The 18,503-nt window shown below is 41.8% G+C and overlaps 1 protein-coding gene and 1 long non-coding RNA gene across 6 annotated transcripts in view; one reads left to right on the forward strand and one right to left on the reverse strand.

Annotated features, from left to right (window-relative positions):
* Nucleotides 1-18,503, reverse strand: part of LOC145442823 (uncharacterized) — a 213,666-nt gene that overhangs the window by 175,751 nt on the left and 19,412 nt on the right. The gene's annotated exons all lie outside the window — the stretch shown is intronic.
* The window catches only part of LOC145442946 (uncharacterized), a 177,893-nt gene continuing 165,115 nt past the window's right edge, over nt 5,726-18,503 (forward strand). For all 4 annotated transcript variants that reach the window (XR_013916192.1, XR_013916193.1, XR_013916191.1 and 1 more), the window contains exon 1: nt 5,726-5,746. This is a non-coding gene — a long non-coding RNA (uncharacterized LOC145442946). The remainder of the gene's footprint in view (nt 5,747-18,503) is intronic.

Genomic DNA, 18,503 nt, shown 5'->3' on the forward strand with positions numbered 1-18,503 from the left:
TGCTCTAGGAGGCTCCTTTTTGAACAAATTAGGTGCCACCTTAACCTTCCTACAAGAAGCCAGCAAACTAATCGGAATGGGCAAAGAACAATTATCAAAGAGGAAGAGTGTCCATTACCGCAAACCGTGTTTGCGAACATTTGTGACCAAGAGCATGAGACTTCATTGCGATCTGCAAATTTGAGAAGTGAACTCGAGAGAAGACGAACCTTCGACAAATGGCCTTCCTATCCTACTCCATATTTGGTAGGGGAGTTGGCAAAACAGGGATTTTTCTACCTAGGAAACCTTGACAGAGCGCAATGTTTTTCATGCTCAGGAGTACTTAGAAACTGGGCACCCGCTGATAATGTCCTTGAACAACATCAAAGAAATTTTACAAGATGCAGAATGGCAAATAACGAGTATGCGGGAAACATGTCCTTGACAGACTCCGAGAGAAACCAGGCAGATAATGAACTTAAAATAAAAATTGAAAGGTTAACTGCTAATATGGGAGAACCTCCGGATCCATCGCCAGAAGAACAACTCCAGTTGGTGGAAAGATTCCCTTGTCTTTATTCGATGAATTTGCATATGATATCGTTACAACAAAGAATATCTTCATTTAATGAAAAATGGCCTAGGCAAAGGATCCTCGCAACAGCGGAACAATTGGCTAAAGCGGGTCTGTATTATCTCGGGGATTCGGATAGAACGAAATGCTTTTATTGCAATGAAGGATTACAAAACTGGGACTACAATGATGAGCCGTGGACAGAGCATGCAAAGTGGTTTCCTGGTTGTGAATATGTTTTGCAAATGAAAGGTATTGACTTCGTTTTACGACTAAGAGATGAACATCCCAATCTCAATCGACCATCGCTAAGGAATGCAATATGTCTTGATGCACCACGAGAGGAGATACGAAGGAACCATAATCGACCAAGGTTATCTGGACAATACATAAACAGGATGCAACTGGAAGACATGGGATTCACGAGAGATCAAATAGAAGGAACTATAAATAGGCAGACTAATGATCATTTCTCTACCAGTGACATAATTCGGGATTTGCTGGGGACAGTAAATACAATTACCGCCAGTCCAACGAAAACAACAAAACAAAAAGGCACTAGCATATCTGAAAATAACCACGAAGTGAACACCGACAAAGAAACTAAAGAAGCATCCGTGGCAGAAACAATGTCGGTGGAAGAGATAGCGCAAAGTTTGAAAGAAATACAAGAGGTTGTGCTTTGCAAAAATTGCAAGAGAAACAAAAGCGAAATTACTTTCATACCTTGTGGACATTTATGTAGTTGTGAAAGGTGTGCAGCAAATTCTGAAAGATGCAACATTTGTGGTGAAACAATACTTGAAAAGATAAAGGTGTATAGAGCTTGATGGAGCAGGCAGGACTATTATTTTGTGGCATGAATGCTCTTGATGCATATGTATAATGCATGGTATTACTAGTTATCATTGTACATATGAATCAATTATTCGTAAATGATTTTAATGTGCTTTATTCTGTGTTAAGATGGCTAGAGTATTGGAGAATTGGGAAATTACGCTAGCCAAGCAACAAATTAATGAATACTATGATGAATTTGAACAGGAATACCATCACCAAAATTTTGAGATATGGAAAAATACCCCAAAGGAAAAATTCAAACAATTAATAAAGAAATATCTTCATCATTGTTTTGCAAATGTGACCGAAAAGCTTTTTGATAAGCTTTATAACGCACATAGTGATATTGCTCGCGTTTTTGTTACAAAAGATTTTGATCTGGCTCAATATACATGGTTTGGACTTGTTCTAAAACTACACCCGGCTCATAAATATCTACCAGAGGGATTTCTGGATGAAAGATTACCACAAATGGAATTGCAAGATTCTACAACATTACTTTTAAATGCTCAAGAATTTGAAACTGTTGCTATTCCGATTTTAGAAGACGCTTTTTCGAAAATTGTTATATTACATGATTAAGAGGAATGTCTCAAAAGACCATAAGTAACAAAGAATTAATGCAAATGGGACATGAATCTGCGATAAGTGACTTGAAATATTATTTTGACATGTTTTGTGAATATTATGAAGAAGATGTGGAAATTTCCGACAGATGGTCGAGATGGGCTATGACAAGACCCAATGACATTGTCAGAATGCTGACGCTGTATGTTGACAAAGTCTACGGGAGTGCTTTATCTCCGCAAGGCAAGGCTCTGGGTTATCATGCTGCTATTAAGGAACATAATCGGATTGCAATTCTTACACTGGGAAACTATAAGGAAGCCAAATTTCTTTGGTACCAACATATTGTTCGTATGCATCCCCTGTAGGAAAACTTTTCAGAACAATGGATAAAGGAATGTTTGAAAGATGATTAACTGAAATGATACATATACTACATCAAATTTTCCACTATATCAATTGGATATATAAAATACTTTGTGATTTCAAAAAACATGTACTATGTCTACTACTACAACTAGAAATAAAACTCTAATTTGTGTATTTATGTTGACTTGCTGGTCAAGAATCGATGAATGTTTAATGATATTAGGGTTTTTTGTGTAAGAAACTTTAAGATATTAAGAACTTATTTGACCTATAATCGTGATATGTTGGAAGTCAATTATGAAAAGTATGAGTATGTGCCCAAAGACCCACAGAAGAAAGAATTGAATCGGAAAAAGTTTAGACCGTGTCCATACCATACGATACCTGACAGCAGAGTTGCTTGGCTAAGGATGGGGATTGTACATGAACGAATAAAAGAAAGAATAGAAAACTTTCCTACTCTGACAGCCAATGACATGGAATACGTATTGAAGGATTTTCTTGTCTGGTTATACCGGGACCAGGAGGTGGCGGAACAATTGAAATGCGCCAAAAGAGTACTGGAGCAAATTGTGGAAGAAAATTTTGGAGAAAGCCCTGCATACTATTTGTATGTATTTCTACGATACGTGTTGGCTATAGCTAATGTTGATGAAGATTGGAACATTACTAGCAGAACTATTGCCGGTTTTTCACGGGCTATGTATACTATGGATAAACGACTAAATTAGTAATGTTTGCCTTTCTTTTTATGTGTATCAAGTCTTCTTGGATAATATTAATCTACACCGAATGGCAAAACATAGATTACATGTTGAACGGCGAAAGATCAATCAAGAAATTCAAACAAATCCTGTAATTTTGCAAGCAGGGCCATTGGACGAGTCAAATATCTATGTTTGGCAAGCACTTTTGCGCGGACCCTCAAAAACACCATATGAAAAAGGGACATTTCTCCTTAGAATTGAATTTCCAACGGAATATCCATTCAAGCCTCCGAAGATCAAATTTGAAACCAGAATTTTCCATCCGAATATAAGCCGTAAGGGTACCATATGTATTGACATTCTTGCAAATGAATGGTCACCTGCTTTAACGTTGGGAAAAGTATTGGTCTCGATTTCGTCATTATTGGCTTCTCCTAACCCAGAAGATCCAATGGATGTTGAAAGCGCCAGACTGTATCGGGATGACTATGATAGTTATCAAAAGATGGCACGAAAATGGACTGATATGTATGCAAAGTAAATTGTTATGTATCTAATATGCTTATCACAATTATTGAATATTCTAGAAGTGTTGCTATACTTATATGGGTGTAGAAAATGTTAGTAAGGAAAGTTTCCGGTCCAATAATCAATATAAAATTATCTATGTTAAGAAAATATGGGTGAAAAAATTGCTAGAGTAAAGCATGAACTTGACGTTTTCTTTGATTCCTTTGAGAAGAAATATGAACACAAAGACTTTGGCAAGTGGGCTGCAACAACACGGGATGAACTGGAGACATTTATGACACCTTATTTGAGGATTTGCAACCTGAGAGTATCCGATAAACTGTTTGATGCGCTATACAAAAAGCATTTAGCCATCTCCCGCATGATATTGTTTGAAAATTATGAACATGCTAAGTTTTGTTGGTTTGTCTTCTGTGTTGGATTACATCCTGCCTCGGATGTCATACCTGAAGAATGGGTGTTGGAAAGAATGCCTTGTTCTGATAGAACCGGATTTTGTATTTATGCCACGGACAAACTCTTTAATGATACTTTTCCCTCTGATGTGAGAGCTGCTATACTTATACATAAAATGAAATGTAATTGCTGTAATAATTATGAACAATGAATGTATGGATTGTATATTTTATTTTTTGTTAGGTTAAATGTCTATTAATCAGGAATGACGTGTATGCCCATTTAATTGAGTTTTACATTGAGTCACCTCATTTCTGTCCGCATGAACAAATAGACCCTTACCTGAATGATTAATTTCTTTCAGAAAAATTAAAGTATGAATAACGCGGAAGTAAATGATAAAGTTTATGAGGATGTCACCAAACTAGTTGGATCTAATGTGGCGGAACAAGATTTGATCTTTTATTTTTGGATGTTCAAAGAACGATATGAAACGAGAATATCCCCCTTTCGTAGATGGTATGAATGGTCAAGAACCCCACCCGAATATATCAAACTTGGATTGAAATGCTTTTGCAAACGAGTTAATGATACCCTTTCTGATGAAAAGCCCTTTGTTATTGACTATCAAGGAGTACTAGAAAACCACAAGATGATAAAAAACATGGCCTCTGGAGATTATGAAAAGGCTAAACTTTTGTGGTTCCACTATATGGCTCGAATGCATCCTATGGAAAACTTGATCAAGGATGAATGGGTGAAGGAACAAGCCGAATCCACGGAACCCTTTTACCCCGAGGATACTGTAAAAGTACTAGTCCTATGAATATGGTTAAGTATATGTATAATATTGATTTCATGCATTCCTACCACATGTGTATAAAGCGTTATAACTGACCTACGCTATGTATTAACGGTCAGGACCCCTTGTGTTGTACAGTGTGCACAAGGTATATAATCTAAGGTTTCACGATTCACGGTTTATTTGATGTTTATTTCGTCGCAACTGCTGCTTTGTGATATTGTGATATAGTTTGTGGAGGCGTTATAGACTGCTACGCCCTATATTTTAAGCAGGACCCTAGGGACTTAAAAATCCCTAGTTTTCAGGGAAACAAAATCCAGAATTTTACGGTGCGAACCCTTATTTTAGGCTAAAAGAAAAGAAAATCACGATTCTGTCACGTTCACGGTTATACACAATGTCTCGAGTGCCTTGGCTGGCTACTGTTACTTTAACGCTTGAACAAATTAAGCGACCGCTTGTTCTTGTGTGTATATAATGTGCTGTATATGGCTGCACTATAAGCCAGACCCTAGAGACCATCATCACCCTCTAGTTTAACCAAAACAAAATCCTAGATGCTTTAGGTGCGAATGGTTATTGATAAAAATAATGAAAAACAATATAAAAACTTACAAAATCTTGGACAACTATACCATTAAAATTACTGAATAACGAACACTAAAACATGTTTGAACAATCCACAATGCCTGTATTAAGTGGCATCTTAGTTAAGGGTAGTATCATGCGGTCTGATTAAGAGGATCATAGTGATGATAATTGCACTGAAGACATGACGTCCTTAATGTTGATATGTTTATTGAAGTAATTTGAAACATTATAATCACGAGTATACTGATGATTATTATGAAATGCATTATAAAATTTACGGCAGGAAAGGCCGATGCTATCATACGCATAAACTTACCTTGGAGAATTTTTATCTAATTAGTTTATTATTGCAATTCGCTGATTGGAGTATTTGGTTGTATTAAGGTTTTAGAGAACACGTATAAGGCTAGATTAGAATTTTGGACCTAATGGTCATTGGCTGTTTTGAAACAAGACAATATTACAACTACGGAATACTTCAATCAACATTTACGACTGTGAAAAATCTCAAATCAACATCTACAGATCTACGAACGTCGTCAGTACTACACAAGAGAGCAAAGAGTGTCAACTTTGTACTACGAAGTATCCCGAACAAGTGTGGACTACTCGCATAACAATCGTTGTGGAGCTGCACTCTAAATACAAAATTGGTGGCCAGTACGGGGATACTTCCGGTGCTCAGACGTTGACCAATCGATGCTTTCTAAGACGACTATCGTAAAACTTGTACTTGTCGTATCCTTACTTTCATCGTCTGTATCTCTCCTGATCATATTGGCAGCAATTTATCTGCACGTATCGCCTGGAGCGCTTTCTAAACTGTTGAACGTATTTTTGGGATCTAATAGCAGCGAATCCACTGCTTACGTCCAACCCACGAATACGCCGCAGGGATCTACAGTATATTTTAACTTGTCCTCACCTGATCTACTACCTTCTGTCAACAGTACATTCTCCGGTCAATAGGAAGGGCTATGCGAAGGATGTTGAAAGCATTCAAAAGGAAAAAGTCGTCAGAAGCGACGGATGAACTCAAACAAGGTATTACCTTGCTTAAAGCGACACAAAAACGCCATGAAGATGTACGGCGACAAGAGAGACAACTTGCTAAGGATGTGGCGGAACAAACAGAGCTATTGAAAGAAGTAAAGACAGCTCTACCGGAAACCATGAAAGGGCTAGAGAAGGCAAAGAAAGAGGTTCGAAAAGCTCAAGCGGACCTCAAAGCTGTTTGTGATGCCACAACAAAAGTTAGCGGGAAGGTCTCCACCGATGTCCTGAATGACATTCTTACGTCAGAGTTTGAGCTCGGAAAGTCGCATGCACAAGTTACGCGAGATAAGACCCAATCTCCCGTTTTGACAGTGGCTCCAACTGCACCAGAATATGACCCTCCGGCTTACGTTCCTCTCACTGAACAGCCGTCTGGTAACATAAAACAAGGACCAACGATGACGGTTCGCAAGGGTCTGGATTGTCATACTGTAACGGCTGTCTATCCTAAGCTACCACGTTCTGACTGGACCTCGTTGTCAGACTCTCGAATGGGAACGGCACCATGTTTCCACGTGGGAAGTGGTGCACGCGCCAAACAGAATAAGCAAAACCCCGTAGAAATACCAAGCTTCATTAGTCTTGGGGGGAACGAGCTCGAGCCCTCCGTTGTGTCAAAACCAAAAAAGAATCCCTTAGATAAATATATGGGGTATCGAGGATGGCAGGAACGTCGTAACGAGGAGAAGAATTCTCGAAGACGAGCGGGAAGTGCGGATGGCGAATCTCGACGGGTGGCCTTTCGAGAACAGGGTGATACTAGTGAAGATGCGGAAGACACTGGAGACGACGATTACGATGCTCGCATGCGATTATTGGCTCGAGAAATAAAGGAGATTGGGAAGTCGCTCCGAAGTTCCGAAAATTCGTCGGATGAAGATACGGATGAGGGCCGACCTAACAACCCGATTTATCCAAATATGCCTCGTTTTACCTCTACTCCTAACGTTCGTAGCAGACGGTCAGGCCAACAACAGCCACACGAGTATTCTGGAGTTTCGGCCCCATTACTCAATGTGTCTGCTAAAATCCAGTCAGAAAAAGAAATGCTTCAGCTTATGATGGACCCTGGGGACATGCCGCTGCTAAAATGGATGGAGAATTCGATGCGACGAATACGCCACGGTCCCGGAAATACGGATGTGGATGTTATTTTGGCTAATGCGCTGCAGAAGAAATTGAGGGCTGCTGGTAGACACAAGCAGGCTACCCAATTGGGAAATTTTTTTAATACCAATTCGGGGGAAGCAGACTGGGAATCGGTTATGCGATCTCTTTCATTATCTAATCCCCAGGGTTTGGTAAATGATGAAAAGATCATTGGGGATTTCCGCAGAAATTATCGGTGGGAGGATGAGCCCCTACCTCTGCTGAATAGCGCTTTGAAGCAACTGGAAATAGACATGGATAGTAAAATTAAGAAAAATCCGGACGGATTGCGTCTTTTCCGAAACCTACGACAGCGACTACCAGAAGCGCTTAGATTGTTGTTACGAGGATGGGAAGAGGATAAAAGATGGCGGCATGTTGCGGAGGAACTACAACTTGTGTGGAACTCCGAGTTTCTGGACGAACAAGAGACTCGCCCCAGGTATCAGGAAACAAAGGAAGTGCGTGATACAAAACCATCCCTGCCTCCTGTACACATTTATAATGTTCAGCCTGCAGGACATATAGTGCACAGTTATCCCACTCATGGAAGCGAGGACAGTCAGCTCAACACTCCTCCTCCACCTGGTGAAACCCCACCGCCGGTGGTACAATCACCCTCGCCCCTGCAACCCTTGAATAATTTTGGGGGGGGCAACACCTCCTGGACCACCTAGGGGGATCTCACCGCGTCAGCTTGCCAATGCAGGCCAGGAACCACAACCACGTCGTAACCCTCAACGTACAGTGCGCATCAATCGACCCCCTACCCGCATCATGAACGGTAATGGACCTGGTAGGCGAGGACAAGGCTCGAGGGCCAGGCCAGTACAACAACAGAATGGGCATATGGCATCAATAAGACCTAACGGACAATCAACGAGAATAACAGGAGCTTCACGTGCTAGCCCAGGACCGGGAACCTCGAACCGAAGTCCGCGAATGGCGAATACACAAGACTCCGGGATGGGTGCAGACAGCTCACAGATTACGCCGTCCAGCAGCCAGGAAGCCCGCAACATTGCGGATAGTCAAGGTGAGAGATACAATTTTCTTGGAAATCCGAATATTTTTGCCCCTCTAGGCTTGTATCTAAATCCCACTCAGGGACAATCCCTGTCCGTCTGTTACTACTGTAAGGCACCGGGACATCAATCCCGTAATTGCGTGGCTAAATTCATACTGTGGCTAAACGATAAGGTCCTTGCCAGAGATGATGAATTAGGATGGATAATTCGTGGGCGAGCACGACCTGTACCCCCCCATGTTAAAGAGTCTGCTGAACGAAACTGGAAACCGTTCCTCGCAAGAAATAACATACTTACAATTGAGGGTCTTGATCGATATCTTGTTGCTCAAGGTTCACCCTCATTTACACAAAGAACCGCTCTGTGCGAAGCCTATTATGATACCAGGCCAAAAAATCGAGATAGAACCCACTGGCATGATAGGGATCAGTGGGGTCCTCATGGACCACCTGCACGTCCATCTGGGGGAAATACCCACGTGGTCTGGGCGAAACCTCATTATCATGAGCGCCCGCGTCGATATGATGCTTCATATTGGACGGACGAGGAGCTAAATCAAGGTGTACGACTTTCAAAAAACGCCATGGGGTGCTGATTGATCCGGTGAATCAGCTCCCAGACAAATTGATATTTCAAAACATAAAAACTGTACATAACTCTTCTTTACCCTTATTTACATTTCTTGATATGCCGGATGATCCTCTACAGCCCGATTTTACGGAATTGTTTGGCAGCCAACTGTTGTATTTGGTTGATACAGCAACTGGTACGAAATTCCTAGCTGACACGGGGAGCATCCCCAATTTAATAATGAAAAAGGTCGTTATAACTAAATACCCACAAAGCTGGGAAGAACGTCAACCAATAGACATGGAATTGACTGGAATAGGTGGATCGTCCCAAGTGGACTCCTTTGTAGTGATTGATTTTGATGGACTGTTCATTCCATTTGTGACCGGATCAGGAGTCCCACTTAACATCATAGGGCTGAAATGGATTGAGGAAGTCCAACAATTACCAGGCATAACTACGGAATTCAAAACCCCGTCTAACGCAAATGAGGAGTTGTCTTTAGCATCACTACTTGAAGAGAATCATTGTGATCAAGGTAACGGAACCAAAGTTGGAAGCAGTATTAGCTACACTGTAACTGACGATGGGTTGATGGATGCTGCAAACCAATTTAGCGTGGAGCGGAAAATGGCCGCTGGCGCGAGTACTGAGATGGAATTAACCACTGGTGCGAGCGACGAGTTGAAAATAGCAACTGACGTCACACCTAACCCATGGGAAACTATTGGTGTTGAGACAGGAATGCCTGCTGACACCGTTAACGAAGACGTCGAGCGTGGAATCCCCGCTGGCGTAAAGATGGACCTGCATGAGAAAACTGGTCCCGAAAATTCTCGCGGATGCACTTGTCCGGGTAACAATAGAAATCCGGTCCATAGATGCATGGCGACTATTACAGCTGACATCCAGAGTGGAATGTCCGCTGGCGAAAAAGAAGACCTGCACGAGAAAACTGGTCCTAAGTGCCTTCGTGGGTGCACTTGTCCGAATAACCTTGATGGATCGGCCCATAGACGCATGACGACAGCCACAGTAATAAATACTTTCCCAAAAGGTTCAAGCAAAGCAGCAATTGCCGGTCAACCGGATATTCGTCCGGACATGTCCGACAAGGAGTCTGGGGATTTTAAGATGCACGTCTCCCCAGAAAAAGGGTCCCCGGCGGAAAAGGAGTCCGTCGGCGTGATAGTAGGTGCGGGCACGCGCCAAGATCAGAGGCCTACATCGAAGGACCTCGCCCTCTCTCCACCAACACCAACAACTCGATCATCACGAATCTCAAATCAACCTAGGGCTGGGCCAATTACTACGTATGTTTTACAGAAGGACACTCATCCACGCGTCAAGACGGAGCTAGAAAATCTTTGCGCACAATCGGTAGCACTGGCCAAACTCCCATACAAACCTCCTGATCTAACTACTCCAGAAAATACCATTATCGCTGATGATGTCTGGAAAGCCATCTACGCATCGTTCGCGTCCGAACTCGAAAACCTGCGAGGCCATCTTGGCGGCCCGCAAAGCATGAAATACAAATGCGACATCGAACTTAAGGATCCCTCGACTAAACCATTTGTGTCTGGGCCTTATAATCTGAAGGGGGAGGGCCAGGCAAAGGCATTGAAAGAAGCGGTAGATAACTTCCTGGACTTGGGCGTCATTGAACGAGGTTTTGCCGAATGGAAGTTGGCTATCTTTGTGGTCCCTCAGAAAATGAATGAGAGACAAAAACAGGAGGACGGATGGAAGCAAGCCTGGAGAGTAGTACAGAATCTCCAACCCCTTAATGCGGCCATAAAATCAATAGAAGTACCTCCACCCCTTGTACCGGACGTAAAACAGCTCGCCCAAGGCAGAGAAGTACTTTCTCTCCTTGACCTGAAGAAGGCCTATTTCCACATGGATGTAACAGAAAGGTCTAAACAATATGTGGGTATAGCCATCAAAGGGATGCATGTAAGATGGCGTAAAATGCCGATGGGGCTTAAAACTGCTGTTGCTCTTTGGAGCGCGAATATGCAGGAATGCGTGGTGAAACCAATTACGGAAAATTATCGTAAATACATGAAGCAAAATGGTCGGTCGGATGAGGAGAACGCGACGCCTATGGAGGCCTACATAGACGACCTTTTTCTCAGCACAAAAACGGTAGAAGACCATTTGCTACTACTACGTATGGTGTTTGAACAACTTGCCAAGATGAGACTAACGGTTAGCATCAATAAATGTTTTATTGGAAAACGAAGGGTGAACCTTTTGGGGGCAACCTTGACGGGGAAAGAAATTGAGGTTCAGCCCGAGAGAATAAGGGCTTTACGAGAACTCTCACCACCCCATAATGTGTACGAGCTGCGGGGGTGGATCGGTGCCCTTCGCTATATCTCGGAACATATTCCTGAGTTAAGTTTGAAGCTAGCTAAATTCGATGCGCTGACAGGTAAGGTTCCTGCGACACAAGGACGAGTGACGCCTGTGCTATGGACCAACGAATTACTGCAGGATTTTAAAACGGCACAAGCAGCCCTCGATGATGCTAAGGTTCTGTACCATCTGGATCCAAATCTTCCCATTTTTGTGGAAACGGACGCTTCAGATATTGGGTTTGGATCAATCATTTTTCAGACGGAGAAGGGGTGCAATCCGCCTTTCGAAAAGGTTTACCCAATTGCTTACTACAGTCAAAAGTGGGCGACTCCAACGGCAAAAGCTTATGATCCATATACAAAGGAATTGAAAGCCTTAAAGGATTCGGTGGAAAAATGGCAATCAATGTTGAGAGCCTTACCCTTTACAATAATCACTGATAATACTGGGGTATTTGGGCTCCTCAAAAGAATGACAGACAAAGCGAAAAATCCAAGCCCAAAACCCCTGATTCAGAGGTGGCTCAATCATCTCGCAGGATTCCAAATAAAAGAGGTAATTCATTTAAGTACGATGCAAGTATTTACGTCAGATGGATTGTCTCGATCTTATTGGATGGAAATGGCTGCGGGGGAAGATGATCCACATGTTTGGGCGACAATTCCCAAGAAAAAGAGTGTTTCGTACCGACAGAAAAGACCCCGACCGGAAAAAACACAGCAGACGCTGATGTATCATTGTCGACATGAATTTTGCGACGAATCGGTGGACGGGTTTCACCCCTGGGAAGATATTTGCGGTGTCTTAAAAAAGACAATTGGGGAACAAATGGAAATGGACGAAGTACAGAGCGTCATGCAAAGGTGCGACAGAGCAATAACCTCGGAATATGGTCTGGCGGCCGCCCATGGACATACAAAAGGGACGCCCCCTCCATACTGTAAATATGAAGGTAACGAGGTATTGTACCACATGACGACCGAAAACAATGCCAGACAGATAATGTCCGCAGGCATTGAACGGATGAACAGGAAATTCATTCATTTGAGCAAAACGCTAACGAATAAAAGCAAAAGGCGGAATGTGGTAATTTGCATGAAAGCAGCAGATCTAAGGAATGAGGGACTCGTATTGCTGCAATCTAACATGCAAGAAGTGGTGTTGTGCGAAGGCCCTATCCCACCCACCGTCATACAAGAGATTTAGGGCTGTTTTTGGCAGAAGTGTAAATATGTGAGATGATGAGGGAAAACGTACAAAACTGAAGTCTCGTAACTAAAAAAAAAAAAAAAAAAAAAAAAAACGAGAGAATGAGAAGAAAAAAGAGATTAAAATGATAGAATAAGGAAATTGAATTAAATGATCATGGGGAATCATGATGAATGACGTCAAACATACACACGAGTAAAGCGGGCATATACTTCACTAGTTCCAAACTGTTTGTCCCGTGAAAAAGTTTCAAGTTTTATTGGATCAAGCGGAATAATAGAAAGGATCAGACACCAAAATCGCAAAAATATTTATATGCTACGAGCTACTCAACTCAATTTTTCCGTGTCAACAAGGCACTAAAAGGTTGGTGCAGCCAGGTGGGCTTTGAGGTGGAGGTCATTTCGCAGTGCTACAATTTCAAACTCCTACTGTTCAGCCTCCAGGCTCATCAGATTTCATTATACCGGACAGCAGCAACGATTACAGAAAGTTAGAAACATGGTACAAAACTGCGTTGACTGTGAGAGAATCAAGCCGTGTCAAAAGATACTATATACCATATGTAATCGGCATACAGAGATTGAAAATCTGCTCCTGCTTCACGGCTATCTGATATACAGAATAGTAATGTAGTTTACTCCTGTGGAATTGTCCCCGACTTCGAGCTAACATAACGGAGCCCCTCGCCATTTCAAGAAGACCATAGATGGCATTCCGTCATGTCCCCGTATAGGAAGCGCGCCGTATCCTCAGTAGTGTTGGGATCAAGTCACTACCTTCGAGTCACGAGTCATCTCGAGTCATTGCACAATTTGACTCAATTCAAGTCAAGTCAATCGATTTTCGAAGGTGACTCGAGTCAAGTCAAGTCACTCGTTTCTTGGACGTGACTCGAGTCAAGTCGAGTCAAGTCAAGTCAAGTCACGATTCAAGTCAAATTGAATTTTCGGAGTATGAGTGATGATGCAAAGTCATTCCATTTTGCTGGGTGAAAGACAGATTAGTTGGCCATTCATCTTGAATCAAATACCGAATTTAAGTTAAATCTACATGCAGACAGGCGTTATATCGCTTACGCACACGTAGGCCTATAGCTGCCAATAATATATGTGAGTAACTGAATAGCTACATGCTACAGTATGGTATTGTCAGCCAAAATAGAGGATTGAATACGAAGCCTCGAGAAGTGGCAACAAATTGATATGGTACGATGCACTACCCATCTACACATCCCCGAGAATAGAAACGCATAGACTACATTGGCTCGATTTAAATTATACCAGAGGGCTGATGGCTCGATTTAAATTATACCAGAGGGCTGGTAAAGGTGAGCACTGCCCAATGTGAGCACTGAGTCGTCTTAGGAACAAAGATACGTTGGTATTAGATTACCCTAAACCACCTAAACCACTACGACAACGTAAGCTGCAATCGTTTCGTTTGAGGTCAAGTCATTTGTGATGTAGCAATGGCGGATCAGTGTAAGGTGCAATCAGTGAATGACTGGCTGGAATGAAATGCTTATATATGTATTTTCATTTGTAAGGTACATGTTAGTGTGATCTATATATGCCTATATAAAAGCCCACTTGTAAGTCCTGAAATTGCATCTACTTCTAGAACAGGCTCGCTGGATACTTATCTGGTCCTCGTTGGCTACCTCGGGCCCGCGGGCACCACGTTGTTGACCCCTGGTATAGGGACACGTGAGTATAGGGACACGTGAACATGATGAGTAGGGGAGACCGGGGACAATTGTAACACTTTTTGTATTTTCTAACATTATGTGTTTTTTTCATTGAAATTTAATTTACAAAGTTTTATACAAAGAAGCCAACAACTCGATAGTTGATATAATAACTAAATAGGAACTCAATCAACAATCGATCATGGAAATTTTGGGTCGCGGAAATCGCCGCTCAAATGTTACAGTCGCCCCATACCCAGGGGCAATTGTACCACCCATGCGGTGTTATTTATACCTAAAAGAAACGAAATAAACAACTAAAATAGGAGCACAAATTGTGTTATTGCATCAAACTAAAGAAAGTTTAAACGCTTCCAGGCTACGCCCCATCGCATTTTGGCATCTGAATACAGTATCACCCTTCGTGCCTTTTTCATGAGCTTAAAGTGTACAAGAAACACATTCATATTGAAGGTCGACACACCAAAGTCGATAAACATGAGAAACGGTGGTTGAATCACGGAAATAAACGAACCGTAGGATTCACATCCCCACTTTTGTATGGCCCTTCCGACAGTTGATCTTGTTAAAATGAGTATAGCAAAATAGTATATGTTAGGCTTACCATACGTCCTCAGTGAAAAACGGTGATTTTAGCTCTGAGCGAAGTGATGACCTTCCTTTTTTTTTTTTTTTTTTAGTCATCCACCCGGCAATGCGGAGTATAAAACGTTATTTTGAGCTCTGAGCAGAAGTGATGACCTTTTTTTTGATCACGAAGTGGGAAAAATTAACCTGTTTTTGAGAATTTGACTCCGGATTTGCCAGTTGCAAATTTCTGAAAAAGTGTCCTCTTTTTTGATTTCCAAAATATGGTAAGCCTAGGATATGTTCTGGTATTGAACTTATGGCTGTTGCAAGATATTTATCTGCGGTAGATAAAAGGTTATACCAAGATATGAAGAAAGATATTCAGCATTGAAAAGATATTGTAACGGGGCAAGAGTAACACAGTGTTACAAGTCCTAGTTTTCCTATCATCACGGTAGACTATGGTAACATTGTTCCAGCTACATATATTACGTTGTAACCACTTGAGGTACTATTCGTCTGAACAAATTATTCCATACCAGAAAATATCAAAAGGTCAAAAATTTATTTTTTTAAAAATTATTCCTTGCTGGGTTTCGCGTCTTAGCTCAACGTAACTTCAGGTATGTTAGTAAAGATAACCACCGCATACACAATCAAAATATCAAGGCGATTTCTCCACCCTACTGGCAGTGAGATTGATTGTTACATTTGCCCCTATTTACATTTGTCCCCGGTCCCCCATACAGGTGAGCATCGCGTGTGTGCCACTTGAGGATGGTGACACCGGAAGAATGAGAGTGGGGCACAGGAGCTTGGCGACATATAAGAATGTAAATACGTGAGCATGGGCTCACGTTGGCATAGGGACACATGATCATGTGGACACAAGAGCACATGCACACATGAGCATGGAGTCTCGTATACGCATGCGACACTTGAGCATGCGACACATCAGGATGTGCACACTTGTGCATGCGACTCTTGAGCATGTAATACTGGAGCATGACCATGTCATACTGGAGCATAGTTTAGTAGCTATGTTCGTACCTTGATACTGAACTTCGCTATTCTGCCATTCTGGTTTCCAATTCACAGCATGGCAATGAAGGGATGTGAAGTAGCTGCTCGAAATTCCCATTCTTTGCCCGATCTGTAAGTAGCAAACAGTAACAAAAGATTTGTGACTGAAAATGAGTGAATAGTTTTGATCGCAAAATAGAAAGTGATGTTGAATTAACTGAGGCCATACAGCAGGGGTTCCAAAAGTATAGGTCGCCAAGGGCATATAAACTTGGGCCGAGGGTATTTTTGGGCCAGAGGTATAAATTTTATTCCCTGTAATAGCCTAAGAGGAGTTGATATTGATGTGACGACCTTTGAGTCTTATGCTTAACAGTCATACGGCTTATAAGAGCAATTTCGTAACATATATCAAACCATTTGATACAATACCATCTTACAGGCAAATACATTTTAGTCATAAGGGTTCATGCTACTGCGTAGGCCTACCTGTACGTGATATTGTAAATTTGCCTTAACCTCTGCAACATCTCCAATCCGATAGTATACCTGCAGTATAGCGAACAAAACAACGAGACAAATATTCATTTCAGTCTGCGAATCCTAATAATAATCGCTTTACCAACCTCATTTTCCCTGTCGAACATATCTAGTCCTCCATCATAGTTATAACTATAGAATAAAGGGATGAGAGAACGTATGGTTGACGCTGAATGATTGAACGCTGCAAGCAAATTTGGAACTCCTATACCTGGAAAACCGGTCAAAAATTCTGATTTTACTTGCACGTAGGCCTACGTATAAAGATATATAGCCTATAGATAGAGTCACAGTACACGGACTAACGGACAGGGATGGTCGAGAACTAGTCAGGGTTGTTAGTCTAGTAAAAGTAAAGCCGTAAATTTCTACTTACATAAAACTGAAATGCATCAATTTCAAAGTCATGTCAAAACGACTCTAGAATTGGAAAATAAAGAACTCTAGTATGCATTTCAAAAAGTGGAATTGCCTGATGGGTCGCATAGGCTACTTTTTTCAGGTAAAGAGGAGGCGACCAGTAACGTGCGGTCAGGGGATGCAACCAAGGCAATGCCTCATCTATCGTCAGGATCAGTAAAAGACAATTGTAAAACCTTTATTGAATATACCACGGATAATTTTACGTATTTTCTATGGATATTCATGCATCTCCCCGCATGCCTGCCACCAAGTGCACGTTAGTGTTAAGCTAATCTTTCGTTCTTTGGAGCTTAACCATGCATAGCTCGGCATTTATGTATGAGATATTCACTCAATAAATACATTTTCTATATGCGGCTCCACCTCTATGAGTGTTGATCTATCGTGGATACTAATCTAGTCGCCGGATAACGATTCGGTGTAAATCAGTTTGCTGAGTTTCTCGTTCGTGGATTCGACGAACACTGCAATACGGTCTTCGTGCCGAAAGAAGCCTTGTCAGCGCAAGACGGTGACGTTCGGCCAGGGAAGGTAAGTATGGCAGTACCTCACCTGATGTCAGGACCAGCAAAATAAAATTGCGCAAAGCTTCAATGAATGTAACACCAATAACACTGGTCTACACGATTTCAGCACCAGGATTCCTTTGGTCATTTTTACCTAATTTGGGGGTGCTGAATCCGAATCTGGCGTCATTTTTTTCCATCTCGTCACGTTTTGGAGAGACTATATTGATCGATTTTACTACTTTTTTGGTGTACTCAAGTAGATTTATTCTACTTGCAGTACTTTCTGAAGTTGATATGTTTTCAGACTACTTCCACTTCTACCTGAACAGTATTTTGAATAAACTATTTACTTTTGCAATCTGGATTTGGAAACGTAGAAAGTAGCTTACGAAAAAGATTGCACCACTCTCATAAGTTTCATTATCATTCGAGCTGCGTGACATGACCCCTGAAGCATGATAACTGAATAGTAAATATATTTCCGAATATTCTACTAATGTGTAGTGTCATTATCGACACTTAGCGTAAATCGAGAAGATACATCTTGCGAATTCGTATGTATCCACCTTCGACTAAGGGCCGGTTGTATGGATCGCGATCGATGCTTGATCGCAGATCATGTTATACGGATCATCAGCGTCTCACGGCATAGATCACGATCAGGTCATTATCGGTGACATTTGATCGACGAAATTTGATCCACCTCGCGAGGTGGTTCAAGAGTTGATCGGCAGTAGAAACACCGTCCGAACGCACGCCAGACAATATGTCCGAGTGTCAGTTCAGTCCGAGCATACTCCATACATGATGTCCGAGTGTCAACCAGGGTTGTAATGACTCGAGTCACGATTTTCTGATGACTCGACTTGACTCGAGTCATTTCTTCAAAATACGGAAATGACTCGACTCGAGTCAATCTGTGTATTGACTCGACTTGGACTCGAGTCATTACGCATGACTCGAACCAAGTCATCGACTCGAGACTC

This window comes from Botryllus schlosseri, chromosome 7 (assembly GCF_051294905.1).
Source record: "Botryllus schlosseri isolate E-star chromosome 7, Bs_hap1, whole genome shotgun sequence".
In the NCBI taxonomy this organism is placed as follows: domain Eukaryota; kingdom Metazoa; phylum Chordata; class Ascidiacea; order Stolidobranchia; family Styelidae; genus Botryllus; species Botryllus schlosseri.